General features: G+C 26.3%; 1 protein-coding gene across 1 annotated transcript in view; it reads right to left on the bottom strand.

Annotated features, from left to right (window-relative positions):
* The window catches only part of LOC100200969 (paramyosin), a 39,289-nt gene extending 23,573 nt beyond the window's left edge, over positions 1-15,716 (bottom strand). Inside the window, exon 1 of the mRNA XM_065795329.1 lies at positions 15,459-15,716. The gene's annotated coding sequence lies outside the window, so the exon portion shown is untranslated. The remainder of the gene's footprint in view (positions 1-15,458) is intronic.
* Between the last annotated feature and the right edge of the window lie 383 nt (positions 15,717-16,099).

The raw sequence follows: 16,099 nt of genomic DNA, 5'->3' as shown, positions 1-16,099 counted from the left end.
TTAAGTTCTTAGATTAGTAGGATTATGCGAAAAAACACCTTAAAAGGCGTTATATTAGGGTGTTTAGTCACGTGATTTTTTATCACGGAAAAAAAACTTTTGGTTTGATATTGAAAAACTTCGTCCAAAATCCGAAGGAAATGATTTTATGTAGGTGTCGAAGAATAAAAACCCACCCATGAAAATTAATTATATACATATATATATTGATGTATTATTTTTCAGAAAAGAACGTAGAACATTTATTTATGTGATGCCGACAGTTTTCTCTTGAACTGAAAAAGTTATTCTCTTTTAAATGATTCACTTTTGTGTAAATACCAGTAAATTAAGATAATTCATCTGGAATCACGCGAAAAAAGGTTCTGCAGCTATTTATTTGTTATGAACGTAACTTTTTGATTTAAAAAAAAAATTTATATAGGGTGGGTTTTTTGTTTTCTTTAAAGTGATTTTTAGAAATACCCCCGTTTTATTAAGCGCACTGCGCTTAACTAAGTGATAACTTTCTGCGGATTTCTTAGTTACTCTACCATTCAATCTTCCATATGGAAAAAAAGATCTGTTATTTTTTTTGAACATTATTATACATACATTTTTGTGCATTAATGCTGATATTGATATAGTATGATTTTGGTTGATATATCTAGCTGAACTTTTTTGATATTATTAACTTTCAAAACAAGATTTATTAAATCATTTACTGAAGACTTCAGTAAATATAAACTAAATATAAAATTAGAAACAAATTACTTCAGTGAAGTAATTTGTTTCTAATTTTATATTTAGGTAAAAATTTGTAGTCAGTAAATAAATAAAACTATTTATTTACTGATAAGTAGATAAAAAGTTTTAAAGTGTTGTTAATTAAATCATCTGTATATTTATCATTAAGTTTTTTATTATTTTAACTAAGTTGTAGTTTTTATATATAACATTTTATATATTATTTAAAACTTACTTTCATTGTAACAGTGAATCTTAACATCATACCTAAATTGATATCAATAAATTTAATTAACTATAAGGTTATTTATTTATCAAAACAATGATAGTTTTGATAAATAAATAACCTTACAGTTCGTTAAATTTTTGAATATCAATTTAGGTATGATGTTTAGAATTTTCTTGACTTGATTTATGAAAAAATAGTTTAGATAAAATGTTTAATGAAGCAATTTATAATTGGTATTTAACGTTAAAAGATACCCCTAACAATGCATTATATTGTAAATTTTGCAGTGATTTTAATGTTCAGCTCCTCTTCTATGAAAAACAATTAGCTACAAAGATAAATAGATTAGTTGATAATATCAGAAAATTAAAGAAACAACGCAAAAATAAAAAGTTGAATTTGTTATTAAGTGAAACCTTTATTCCACCTGTGACAAATATTCCTAATAGTACATCTATTAGTTCTGAAGTTTGTAAAGAATCAATCCTTACCAGTGAAAACAAAATGCTCAAAAAAGAAAATAAAAATTTAAAAAGGAAACTTGAATCGATGATGGATTTAGAATTGGATTATTTTAAGCATCTAAAGGATTTTGAAGATATGTCAAGCAATCTGCAAATATTTATTTCAAAAAACTCTTTTATTGAAAGTGAACTGAATGTTAAAAAACTTTATTGTGAAAAAGAAGAAAAGCTCAATAGTATTGAAAACAAATTAGAACTATTAAAGTCCAAAAATAAATCATTTAATGTTAGAAATTTGAATAAAAAAATAAAATATCGTAATACTCAACTGGAAATTAAAAAAAATGAAATAAATTCATTAAAAAATGAAAAAAAATATGAAATATCTCAATTAAAAAAAAAATAGAAGATATTACTTCAGTTCTTGAAAATTTCGATATAAACATTTCTAAATTAAAAAACGAGAAAATAAAGCTGCAAAAAAAAGTGAGTCATTTAAAAATTATTTTGCAAAATAAAACCAACTATATTAATGACTGCAATATGAAAGATGTTATAAGTTTAGAGGATGAAGTTGTTTCGTTATGTAATAAGACAAACATTTTAAACGAGGAGAATCAAGAACTTCAAAAATTGGTTTCTTTATTAGATGACGAGGAAGTAATAACATTTGAAGATGGCAGATACAGCGATGACATTCGAGAAACTATCATGAAACTTCTTTCAATGAACGTGAGTATAAATAGTGTCAACGGAGTCATAAAAGTAGTATTAAACAAACTAGCAAAAAAGAACATATCTAGGCTACCATCAGCCGCTGTAAAATGTAGGTTAATGCAGGAAGCTTCAATTTTAGGTCAATTTCAAGTTGCTGAAGCAATGCTTGAAAATAATTTGACAAATAAAAACTCTAATATAGGCAATTGTTTGCATGGTGATGGTACTAAGAAATACCATAGGCATTATCAAAATTTTCAAATTACTACAACCAGTGGGAAAACTTTACCTTTTGGTTTGTCAGAAGTGGTTGGAAAAGATGCGGCAACTGTCTTGCAAAACTTTACTAATATAGTAGATGATATTTGTGACGTTGTTAGCAACTCAGCCACTGAAAAAGAAATTAATTTTTATATGTTAATAACATCAATTAAATCAACACTGTCTGATCTATCTTCAGTTAATCCTCTTTAACTCACAGTTAAAAACATTAAGAGAACAACTTTTGCCGATTGCAATTAATAACTGGCATTTGCTTTCTTCAAATGTCAAAGACAATATGAAGGACATATAAAATGAAGTTTACAGTAATTTTTTTTGTAAACTTCATTTGCTCGCTAATTTTGCATCTGAAATTGATAAGGTTTTGAATTCTTTTGAAAAAGTTCTGCTTCAAAATGATTTTGAAACTGTTTTTGCTTTTAGTGGTAAAGAATGTGGTGCTGTAAGGTTAGTTTGTACCACATGTAAGGTATTTCATTCAAGGGGTAGTGAGGAAGCTGGTGTTGCATCATGGTTTAATTCTTTTTTTTCTTCTCGTAATGATAAATCTTTTTTTGTTCCATTTATTGGAAATCATTTTAATATTTTATATTACAATACAGCTGCCCTATACTATCATAAGGATGCTATAACAGAATTTCTTATTGCTTGGCCTAACCCTAATAATTTATTAAAAGCAATTAAAGAAAACATCACAAATCTTGTATTCATTGCTGAAGTTCGTGCATTAGGTATTGTTGACAAACTACTTACTGGTCCAATGTGGCGAACTATCGAATCACTTGATACTATTTTACTTTTAAACCCCTACCTACTTCGTTTAAAAGTTTGACTTTCATCACATTGTATGGATGCATCTTCTTTATTATTTGCTAATGGAAAAATTTTTGAGGATACTAATCTTCTTCATCAAGATGTGGTTTACACCAAACTGTTTGAATGCACTCAAAATAATGAGTTTGATTCTTTAACTGTGCAATCACTTGAAATTATTTTCCATGTGATTCTTGTTATTTTGGAACGTCAGTGTGTTGATCAGTTACCAGGTGGTAAATATTGGAATCCATCTAACTCAGTTTCTGAAGCTGCTTTTAATGTCCCTGTCACTATCAAAGCATCAGAAAGTGACTTTGCCATTTTGGACTTAATGGTTCGCACAAAACCCAATGCAAATGTTCAAACTATCAAGGCTTTAACAATGTGGTCTCAGAACCAAACATTAGAATGGCTTAATGGTAAAACAGATGAAGAAAGAAAACAATTACTTGAATATTCAAGAACTAAAGTAACATTAATGAAAAGCAAATATGATGAAAGAAAAGAAGCTCATAAAAAAGATAAAGCTATGCACCTTCGAGCAAAGCAAGAAGAAAAAAATCGAGAAGAAATTAAACTACAACTTAAAAAAGTTGCAGCTTGTTATGATTTGATAAATTTAAATGTAAGGGCATGGATATCATTAGAGGAAGCAGAGGAAACAGTTTCTAAAATAGAAGAGCCATTGAAATCAAAAGTACTCCTTGCTCAACTTAATTTTTATCGCATAATCTTAGATGTCGATTGTGACAAAAAACTTTTTTGTAAAACAAAGGTAGAAGGAAGCAAAAGAATAAACTTGTCTTCAGAGGAATTATATCAAAATCTTCTTATTGTTATTCAAGCAAATTTAACACCAAACAAACAATCTTTAACTAATATAAGTAATAATTTAAAACCTCGTTAATACGCGATGCAGCGTGTTGAAAACAAAAAAAAAGAATTAATGGAAAAAATTCAAGATGCAAGACTAAACAAATTAATAGGGCAACAAAAAAAGCACTCCTTATCAAAATTTATTAATAATCCATCTGATTTTGTAGGTTTTTCTATACAACATTGGTTAGAGAAGAAGATGCTCATGAAGTATCTTAGGAACGTGCGCAAGTGGTTCAAATTGATCAATTAAACGGTAGACGAACTACATACCTTGTTAAGTATGATAACGTACCTGATGAAGTATGGTCATTTCCTTTATTAATTGATTTTGAAAAAGGTGATCTTATTCTTTGTAGCTAGGATTGCAAGGTAATTTTATTTAATGTAAATTTAGAATAATTTTATAGTATATCTTAATCTTATTTATTTAATTGTTATGTTCCAGTAAAGTGTTTTTACTGCATTAGAGTTTAGTGGTTTTTATCTTTATAAATGGTATGAATCATATCTGATATGTTTATCTGTACCAATTTTGTTTATTTGTTGTTGTTTATTTGCAGCTTAACTGCACATTATTATTAAAAAAAAAAACTTATGCAAAAATACTATTACTTTTACATGAACTGCCTATCAAGTAAAGGAAAGAATCCAGAAATGGAGGGCTAATCTTAGGCAAATTATGTATAAAATTGCAAAAATTTACAGATATGATGTCTGCAAAGTTTTAAATGAATTTTGAAAATTGAAATTTCTGTGTTTAAATAATTTGCAACATATCTATATGTTGCAAATTATTTGAACACAGAAATTTCAATTTGACTATAGTCAAACTTGGGTACATTAATAGTGCGATAATTTATTTTGAAGAAAAAACGATTTAAGACATCTTTAAAAAATTTAAGACAAATAGATAGATATGATAATCCGTATAAGAATTTCCATGACTGTTAATCTATGTTATTATGACTGTTTATTTCCATGACTGTTAATCTATGTTAATTCCATATCTGTTAATCTAAGTACTCTCAATTTCCTAATACAAGAGGGAGGGGGGGGGTAATAAAAGTGTGGGTGGGGGTGGGGAGTTTAGTCAAGATTTAATAAACCGGGGGGGGGGGTCAGAATTTATACTGAAAGTTTTATTAATTATCAGTAATTAGAATATATTTTTTAATTTTTAAAGCTGATTTTCACTGATTTTTTTTTTTAGTTTTCAGATATCTTTTTTTTGTTAATAACAAGTAAAAATTAATAAATGGGAGGGGGGTCTTAATAAGCTGAGGGTGGGTGGCAAAGTTTCTCGAAAATTAATAAATGCCCCCCCCCCCTATCAATTATGGACTCGAGAGTACACAATCAAATAAAGCCAACACAATAAAATAGAACAATTCAACGAGTTTTTCATTCATTGTTTTCAAAATTTACAAAAAAGTTAAAGCCCTAACCTCATTAAAAAATATAAATTTATCGTAGATCTTTTATCTACAATAAATTTATCCATAAAATATTATCGTAGGTGCTGAAAACAATAAATTAGTCAAAACAGTAGACTATAAGCGGTTAAATCTCTTTTTGAATTTATAATAATACAAAAATTATTAACAAGTCGTTGACTAAAATCTTTTTTGTTTGTGTAAAAATAAATTTTAGATTTATGTTTATTTTGTACGTATTTTGACATTTTCGGCCTGTTTTATTTGGGTCCACGTTGTTCAATTGATAATTTATTAAAGAAAAATAAAATTAATTTATTTTAATAAAAATAATTTAAGTTAATATTTATCATCAAAGTTTTGTTACCCTTAATGTATTATAAATTAAAACATTTGAAAATTTATTTTTTACAAAAAAATTTAAAACATATTCAAACATATTATACTGTTAATTGACTATTTCACGGTACGTCTGCGTTAACCCTCCAAAAAATTCTACTTATGAATTGTTCAAATATTTTGGATTTACAATTTAATTTCTAATAAAATTTTATTATAAGTTAGTTTACGCAACTTTTTATGCAAGAAAAAAAAAAAGATAAAAACGTTTTTTTTTGGGTGCCAAAAATTTAACGAGATACTTTAAGAAAATATTTCATAAAAAGTCTATGAATTGAAAATATTTAAACACGTATATCTTTGGAACTAAATAAGCTACAGAAGTGGTTGAAACCATTTTGAAAATGAAATATAATAAGGAATATAATGCATTAAAAATATTGCCTAAACTCCCTAGTTATATGCAAAAATTGACGTTTTAAAACATGTTCATATTTAATTGTTTTTTAAAATTAATTGCATTGCTGAATGATTTTATTTTATAATAATTTATAACAAATTGTTAACTATTTGAAGATTTAAATAGTAAAACTTTTATAATTACATAAGAATATCAAAATAAACATTGTTTTAACATTTTAAAGCATTTCGAACATAGATGTATATTTTTAGGAAAACATTTTCGATTAAAAAATATCATCATAAGAATGGGAATAATGCCCTTTTGAAACATATGGTTTACGCATCTACCTGCTAAGTAGTTTAGTTAAAATGCAGCTGTGTCGATTCTCGAATCCATAAACATATTGGGATGCTTTCGATACAAGTTTTAACGCTGACTCAACACTCTGAGAGTGAGATGGAAAGTCGGGGATTTCAAGTTTAACATTATTGTCAATCATACAATGGATTTGCTCAATTGAAAAATGTTGTGTTGTTGGGGGCTCCGTAAAAATAGTTATGCTGATGTGAACCAACTTATACCAATGATTAGCATTAAAATTGATTTCCGTAATTTTCTTCAAACTCACTTTCAAACTTTTGTTGTTTACTCTATAAATATAAATCAAAGCCAATTATCATATTTAATGTATCATTTTTTTTCAAAACTTTATTTTAGTTAACTATAAAAAAATACCTTTGCCTTAGAACCAGTAGGATTTGAAAACCAAAGTTTCGTATATTGCTGTTATCATCTTTTATCGTGGCATAAAGAATATTTTTAGGTTTTAAGCACAATGAATTGTATGAATGTTTTTTTTTAACAATATGTTTAACATCATCAAAGGGGAGATTATTTATTCTAGTACTAGTAGAAAAAATAAGGCGCGGGAATTCGTGAAATTTTGAAGATTTTTTTTATTTCGAACCACGCTAGAGTGCATCCAATTAGATGTTGTTTTCTTTTTAAAAATTCTTCTAGTTTTACCACAAAGTCACTTATTGGTCCAGTATTGGTAGTAATATTATCAAGAAAAACAGCTTGTATACTTTCCAAACTGCTATATTCTCGTAAAACACTGACCGTTTCGGTAGCAAGAACTAACCCAGTAGCACCAGTGACAAGAATCACCCTATGAGTCAAATAGTTTCCACTCAATTTTCCATCTTTAAAAGTAAATGTGAGGTGATGTTCAGGTTTAATGCATTTCTTTAGTACTTCTTCTTTAGATGAGTTTATTACTTTACTTGTTTTAGTTATCTGATCGAGCTTGCTGTCAACCCCAAGACAAATAGACTGTTTTTTTTTGTTCTGAGTCCACATCTTCACTAATGATTTTTACTTTTGACTTAACCCTATCTAATTTGCATTTGTCAATTAAAATATCTTTTATATCAACATCATTTTTCAGGATTTATTTTATGTTATGTAGTAAAGCATTTGCAAGGGCTGCGTCTACGTTTGACGAACACTCGTTTCTTCAACTAAGTTTGCGTGTGGTATGAGGGATTCATCTTCATCAACTAGCTTATGAGATATTTTTTTGTCGTTCTTTATCAAGTCTTTGAATCTTTTCGAAGATAAGCTCTGTCCTTTTGAACACGCAGAAATATCAAAAAGTTTGTCTAAGTTTGCATCAAGATTTCTTTTAGCGCTTGCTTTTCCGTGCTTGCGATTAATATCCTTAACAAGTACAATCTTTAATTTTTCTATAAATAGATTTGTCAGTTATAAGAGGTAAACTTGGGTTTACGGTAGCCAAAATTGATTTCATATTATTGCTTATTTGCTGAGTCACTAATACGATATCTGCATTTGGATTTATACAAATTAGATAGTAATAGTGTTGAATAATCTGTCTAAAAGTGCTTGGATCTGTCATTGATAATTCACATGGGCCACCACAATATTTTTTTTCACTTTTCATCCATGTAATTGTAGCCTTAACTTTCGGCATTTTCGTGGACTAATTATATATGTAAACTCTATTAAAGTATAACACTAAGAGTCATGAGCAACAGCCTGACTTTTTAGTGGGGGCTAAAGTACAAAAAAAACCTAAAATTTCAAATTTTACATTTAAAAACCTGCTTTGTTAAAAAATAAGGAAATAAAACCCTTTTGAAAAAATTTAGAGGCCCGTGGCCCTCTCAGGAAATAAGTAAATTATTATTTAGTTCCTCCGACTAAATTAAGTAAAACCATTTGTTCTTTCGGAAAGTTTTATATTTTAATCTACTTCAGAAGTTGCAAAACAAAACTTATGTAATATAAACAGGTAAAAACATTACTCTAAATATAATAATCATAAGTATTTATCTTTGATATTAAAAGATTTCTTTAAATTGCAATTTTTTTTTTAACCTACATTTAAATACCTCATATTTAATTTTATAACCAACTTTTAATTACAAACAAGAACGTTTAAATACCATAAAGATTTGGAAAATTTAATTTTAAATGCGTGTTAGTGATTTAGCGAAAATTTATTAGCTTGTTAAAACAATTGCGCTTTTTAAAAAATCGTCTATCGGTTACTTTATAAATTCGAAACGAGATATTTTAAAACAAGATTACCAGACTTAAAATATTTCAATGTTTGAAATTAACAATCTAACAAAGCTAGTCCAAAATTATGACTTTAAATATAAATCTGCAAGCCATTTTTAAACCAGGATACTTGAGATTTGGCAAAACCTCATTTCTATCCTAGACACAGTAACTGTAACATTGCGCAACTAAAAATTCCAAAAAAAAAAGCTAAAACCTACCCTAATATATATATATATATATATAATATATATATATATATATATATATATATATATATATATATATATATATATATATATATATATATATATATATATATATGTAAATTATGTTAGTGTATTTTACAAATAGAGTGCTCAATGTTCTTAAAGAACAGAGCAATAATTAATTAGTAAAAAACACTTATCTAACTTTTATCTTCGACTTGAAGTTTCACCATTGCTGGATCATCAGGAAGAGTTACTAAATCTCAAAAAAAATTCAATTTATAGAAAAAAATATTTTACAGGAAGTTATAAATTATTATAAAAAATTTTTAATTACTATATTTTTTTGTTAACGGGAAGTTACAGAAAGTAATTATGAAATAATTTTCTTTGGAATGGGGATAGTTTAATTTGGTCATTTGTTTTTATAATTTTTTAAGAGGTATTTATTTTCGTGCCTACATTTAGAAATTAATTCAGATTTTTTATTTAATAAATTTTCTTGATTCAAATGAGTAATTATTTCAAATTTTTCTTGCAAACATAGCATACATTTTTTGGAAATGTTATTATAGGCAGGGGCAGATTTTAGAATAGACCATTGTAAATTAAAATTTTTATTTTTTTCTTTTAAATCCCAAATATATTTTGACAGCATAGTCTCTTTTGAATATTTTTTGTGTTTAAACGATTGTTTGTGGTTGGCATATATATATATATATATATATATATATATATATATATATATATATATATATATATATATATATATATATAATATATATATATATATATATATATATATATATATATATATATATATATATATATATATATATATATATATATATATATAATATATATATATATATATATAATATATACCTAAAATATGGTTTTCACTGATGTTAATTAAAAAATAAGTTAAACCAAAAATAAAAGCGAAACTTCAATACACTTTAATGTCTTAAAATATTTTATATAAAATACAATTTCAAAAAATCCACTTGTACAAAATTTTATAGTCTAAATTTATCAGCAAAAGAGGCATTTCAAAAAATCATAAGTTTTTGTTATTGTTGCAAAAATGCAATATACAAAAAAATGTAAATTACACATGGTTACTATGAGCAACTATTGATAAATTTTAATTAAATACTGGAAATATCAATTAAATGATTCATGCTTTTGATTGTGCGGTAATAAAGAAATCTATTTGTTAAAAATATTGGAAAAAAAGGTTCAAAACCTAGATGGTTATCACTCAACAAAAATATTTTTTTACATTTTTTAGTGGTACTGGTCTTTGCAATTTTGTATTATAAAATACTTTTTCTATAATACTTTCTGGGGAGTAATCAAAAGTCTGGAGCCACGACTTTAGGTAGTTTTTCGAACGCGTGATATGAAAATAATAATTATTTTTGGTAAATTATAACGAATATTTTTTTAAATGTGAAATTGATGATCACTATTTATTTAGGTTATTGTATATTTAGGTTAAGTAATAATGAGAATTAATTTCTTTTAATGTTCGAATCTTCGAACTAAACATTTATTTTGTTGAAACTAATCGTTTATTTAGTAGACTAGCAAAATGACTTGGAGATTTTTTTTTGAGTTGGTTTTTTGACTTCTATATGACCAGTATTTCAGTTTTACTTTTTAAAACATAGAAAATGCAATGTTAGTTAGCTCTTGTATTATTTTCTGGTAATAAAATAAACCATGTTTACCAGTTGTACATGGTAACAAATACACGTTTACCAGCTGTACATTGCACTCCTAACCTAATTTCCATTAGAAAACTGCTCAAGTATTCAGCTTTATATATAAAAAAATATTGCTGCAAAGTTCCACCTAACATAACAGAAAACAAAAAGTGTTTACCTATTACTTTATTATTCGTTACTTATAATTGTTTTCCTTCCCGGCTTAACTTTGTCTTACCTTTTTATTTATTTAAAATGTAAGTATACCTCCCCAAGACCATGAAGACCACTACAGTTGAGGCTACTTTAGTTGTAGTTGCAACCCTCTCTCAACTCTACAGCTCTAAAATACAAACCTTATTAAAAAACGCCTCTGCGTGGATATACAAGTTGAGCACGGTACTACCAAGGACGTGGTGGGGATCGAACTCAGAACTTCTCGTTGAAGTGAGCCCTCTACCACTACAACATTGCTACTACACCATTATCATTTACTAAAAGATGAGGCACCGTATTTTCTAAAGTGGTTTTGATCTCGTTTAAGCAATAATTTACCCTTTCGGTATTAAAACTGTTTCATTCAACATTCACATTTTGGAATAGCATTTTAGTCAACATTTGGTCAACTATAGAATATTATTTTTAAATAAATATTAACAACTCTTCCGTCTAAACACAATTGAGCAATCAGTAGAATTTAAAAAAGAATCAAAATAAACTCCCAGCAAACGCTTTCACTCAGCAATAACTTATTCACTTTCTCCATAAAAAAAATAGGTTTGGCTAACTTAGTCAGTCTTATACGTGACATAGTCTTATAGTCTATTTATACGTGACTTGAACTCACTCCATGTTTTTCACCTGTTTTGTAGAAGAACCTTCCATTATGACCTTCAATTAATACTTTTTCCATTTTTTGTTGATCTTAGAATAATTTTTGTCATTTTTTTAGAACAATAATTAAAATAAATAAAAAGCAATATTATTTTTAAAATATCTCTTTGAAATTCTTTTTAAATTTTATCATCAGCTGGTAGAGTATTAAAACTTTAAAAGTACTTTAAAAACTAACATTACTGTCCTGCGATATCCAAGTATATATATATATATATATATATATATATATATATATATATATATATATATATATATATATATATATATATATATATATATATATATATATATATATATATATATATATATATACATATATATATATATATATATATATATATATATATATATATATATATATATATATATATATATATATATATATCAGTTTTACCGTTTGAGGCATGTAAAGATTTAAAAAAAAAAGCAAATTTTTTTCCTAATAACTTAAAGCAACGCTGCGTAAACCTTGCTTAAAGGTTTCCCATATTTATTTTCCAAAACCAATTTTAATTATTGTATTTGTTGTAACTATCAACAAGTTTTAGAATTAAATTTTTGTAATAAATCTTGTAATAAATAACAAAATTTTACCCTATTAACATATGTTCTGATTTGTTGTAAATAAAATTTTAAAATATATAAACATTACTAAAAACTGATCAAAACAATCTATTTTTTTTTTGAGTTGATTTCATATTTAAGCCGGAATAGCTCAGTTCAAGTGCACTACTAAACTGGTCTCAATCAACTTCGACAATGTTTTCTCCTCACAACTAGAAAAATCAGTATTCAACATGTATTTAAAAAATACCAAAATGAGTTAAATTAAAATTTCCTTTACATACTTTTAATAACTTTTGCTAGTAATTTTTATTTTTTATTTCAATAACTTAGCAAGTTTTCACCAGTTTTTTAATAACTTTTCAAGTATCTATTTATTGCTATATTTATTGTTAAAAACTACTATAAATAAACAAACAAGCAAGTAAAAACGACTTCTTAAAATGTTGAGACAAAAACATTAGTTAAATTGAAATATATATATTTGTATAAGTAATTGAAAAATATCTAAAATAATTCTCATTTTATTTCTTTTGATATCAATCTATATCTTAATAAAAGTTTAATTAGTATTTTATACTAAATACTGTTGTTGTTTATTAAATTGCTATTTTTATACTGTATATTCAAATGCTATTTTTATGCTTAATTATTTTCTATAAAAGTTATTTGATTTATTATAATTATCATTTGTCACATTGTGTGATATAATTTATTTTTTTATTGTTAGTATTTAATTTATATTCTATTCATTATAGAACAAATGAAGGTCATATTTACCAATAAAATTCTTACTTTATAAGTTTAATAATGCTTAAAATGTATTATAACGTATAAAAGAAATAGTAATATAATGTAGGGAAGAGTGGGGTAATGGCGAACGCGGGGTAACTCCGAACATGATCAAAACGTGCAATAGTGTAGTGAAGCTGCGCTCATTGTTCCCAATAAATTGATCCTAACTTTTTCTGATAATTTCATGTAATTATTTGCTTGAGAAACATTCCTGTTGTAGCTACTATGGAAATATAACCACTCCTTTTGTTGTTGCTGCTGCATCGTATCATGATCAAAGAGTTTTAACCACGTATTATATATGTCAATACAATCTCAATAGATTAATCGTATTGCATTATAGTGTCCGCGGGGAAATAACGAACGATCTTAGTGGGATAATTTTGAATGTCTAAAGTGTCATTGATAACACACGGACGTCAGGCGGCAGAACTTTAATGTTTCTTACTTTTGTCGCGTTTATTTTCAACAGATATATTGTTAGATACGTAATTTCATCTAATAAAGTGAAAACCAGATAATGTTTAAGAAACAAACATTTCACTACAATTACAATCTAAGAAAAGTAAGAAGGAAGAAGTAAACAATACTACTAGTAAAATTAAAAAGAGAAAGATGAACTTTAATCTATTAAAGGCTTTAAGGGCTAATCTATCATGTACCATCATGTGAAGAAAAAAAGAGAGCCAAAGGTGATACAGGACTTTTTTTGTTTAATTTTCGATGAAAAGTATAAAGACCCACCAACAGAAGACTGGATTATATGTCATAAATGCCAGTCCTGATTGCTCAAAAGTGTTCAATTGGTGAAAGCAAGTCCCTGGATTTTGTTTGTGATTTTTTTTGTATTAATTTTTCAAAATTTTGATAATTATTAATAAAAGATAAATATTAATTTTAAAAGAGTGTTGTTGTATTAAGTTGCAATGAAAAGTTTCATGATCTGCCATGGAAGACTGAATTATGCGTTACAATTGTAAGGCCTGGTGAAAGTGAACATATCCTGAGGTTTTGATTGTGATTTTTGCACTTAGTTTTTACAATTAGCATTTTAGTTGTTATAACACAACAGTGTTTGTGATTACCCCAAGGTGTGTTCGAAATTACCCCACTTACGTAGGGTAATTCTAATCACCAATGGTTTTATTTTTGCCCCAAATTTTTATTTTATAATAAGATACATAAAAATTGCTTTTGGGGATTTGTGACTGAATAGTTAGAAATGATTAGCAACAAGTATGATCAATTTTGTATAACTGGTGTCTTTAATTCGTATTCCCGGTTAGGTGTTTGCCAATACCCCACTCTCCCCCAAATGTACGTAAAGGTACAAAAACACACAAAAAACAGTAAAATATAGTTATACATAAGAAGAATGAGTTGTTCGTCTGACAAATATAAACAGTTAGAACAATTAACTAATGATGTTGTCATAGTTACCAAATGAAGCAGTTTTTACCTTCTAACTTTAGTCTAACAGTTAAAGTTTAGATGTTATTAACAAAATTATGGTTGAAAGAAAAATTGTCAAGAAGGTAAATGTGAACCATTACTATGTTCACTTTCCCTGAGGCCAGGAGGCTACTTTACTTGAAGAGGCTAATATTTGTGTGCGAGAGAGACACAGGAAGAGAGAATAAAAGAGTGTATTTGTGAGTATATGTAAATGTGTGTGCTTGTCTGTGTGAATTTATTTATTAAATGTTATTATTGATTAAGTTGTTACATAGTCATACTGTTGTGATTATTATGTGAAAATTTTTACCGTTAAATTGAAGTAGTAAATTCGCCTAATTTATTTAAATTTATGTTAGAATTAAAAAAAATTTGATGTAAATTTTACCCGAAAATGTTTAAACAAGGCAAAGATATTTTAAAATTTTTTTTTTTGTATTTTAAAATGAAGTATACTAAAATTTATTAGATTTAGAGTGTATTGGAGTATAGATTTACTGTGTATTTTATTCTACTTCGAATTTTGTTAGTTTGCTAAATATAGCTAAATATATTTCCCTTAAAAAATATATTATTAAAAATGGTTGACTGATGATTGATTTAATAATGGTAACTAGGATACCGTGTCAAAAATATCCATGACTACTTTTCGCAGTACACATTAGCTACCATTGTTATTAGTGAAATAAATAATAAATGAATTATTTAATAGAAGAAAAATAAAAAATTAAAGCATGATAAATCTCTAACAGTTTTACCCAATTGATAACCTCAAATTCACATAAGAAAATTCTTTCATTTAAAGTATATCAGAATTTCGCAAACATATTAAAAGTACAAAAAAAGTCTAAAAGATGCATTTAAGATAACAAAAAATCGAAGAAAAAACCTACGGGAGTTGAAAATATTTTTATTATAAATTTATTTATAATAATATAAATATACTTACATGATATTAATGACTTTATTCTTTTTATTCTTAGAGTAATCCTACGATAAAATAATATTGGTTTGAACAAATCATTCTGGCACTTCAATAATTGTTGATTGACTTTTAACTATTGACAAAATGGTTAAAACTTTTTCTACGATTTCTTTTTGTATAGATTTTGCAAGAAAACTTCCTGTTCAGCAATTTTAAATGCTAAAAATTCAAGACCATTTGTTTTTATTATTAAAATGAATCGCTCAACGCTCCATTAATTATTAGCATTATTGTTTTTAATCGCAGATAAACTAAGCCCTCCATTGTCGTAGCTTGAATGAAACTTTTTGTATTAGATTTTTCTTACAATTTGTCATACTCATTGGGAAAAAAGTTAACTTTATCATTGCGATTTCCTCTAAAAGATTAAAGTGTATTACAAGATTAAAACATTAAACTTTTGATTTTTTCTTATTTCAAAGTTATTTGTATTAATTTTATGTAACTTTAATTAGCTACTAAATTTAGTTGCCAAAGAATATTTATTGTAAATAATATTTTACAATTATATATATATATCAACCCTCGGAATTAGGAAAAATGAGGTCGGCATCAGGTCGGCAAAAATTTTTTGATACAAACGTCTTACAATAAAACATAAAAAC

This window comes from Hydra vulgaris, chromosome 04 (assembly GCF_038396675.1).
Source record: "Hydra vulgaris chromosome 04, alternate assembly HydraT2T_AEP".
In the NCBI taxonomy this organism is placed as follows: domain Eukaryota; kingdom Metazoa; phylum Cnidaria; class Hydrozoa; order Anthoathecata; family Hydridae; genus Hydra; species Hydra vulgaris.
Note: the sequence above shows the minus strand (reverse complement) of the source record. Positions and strands in the feature narration are given on the sequence as shown.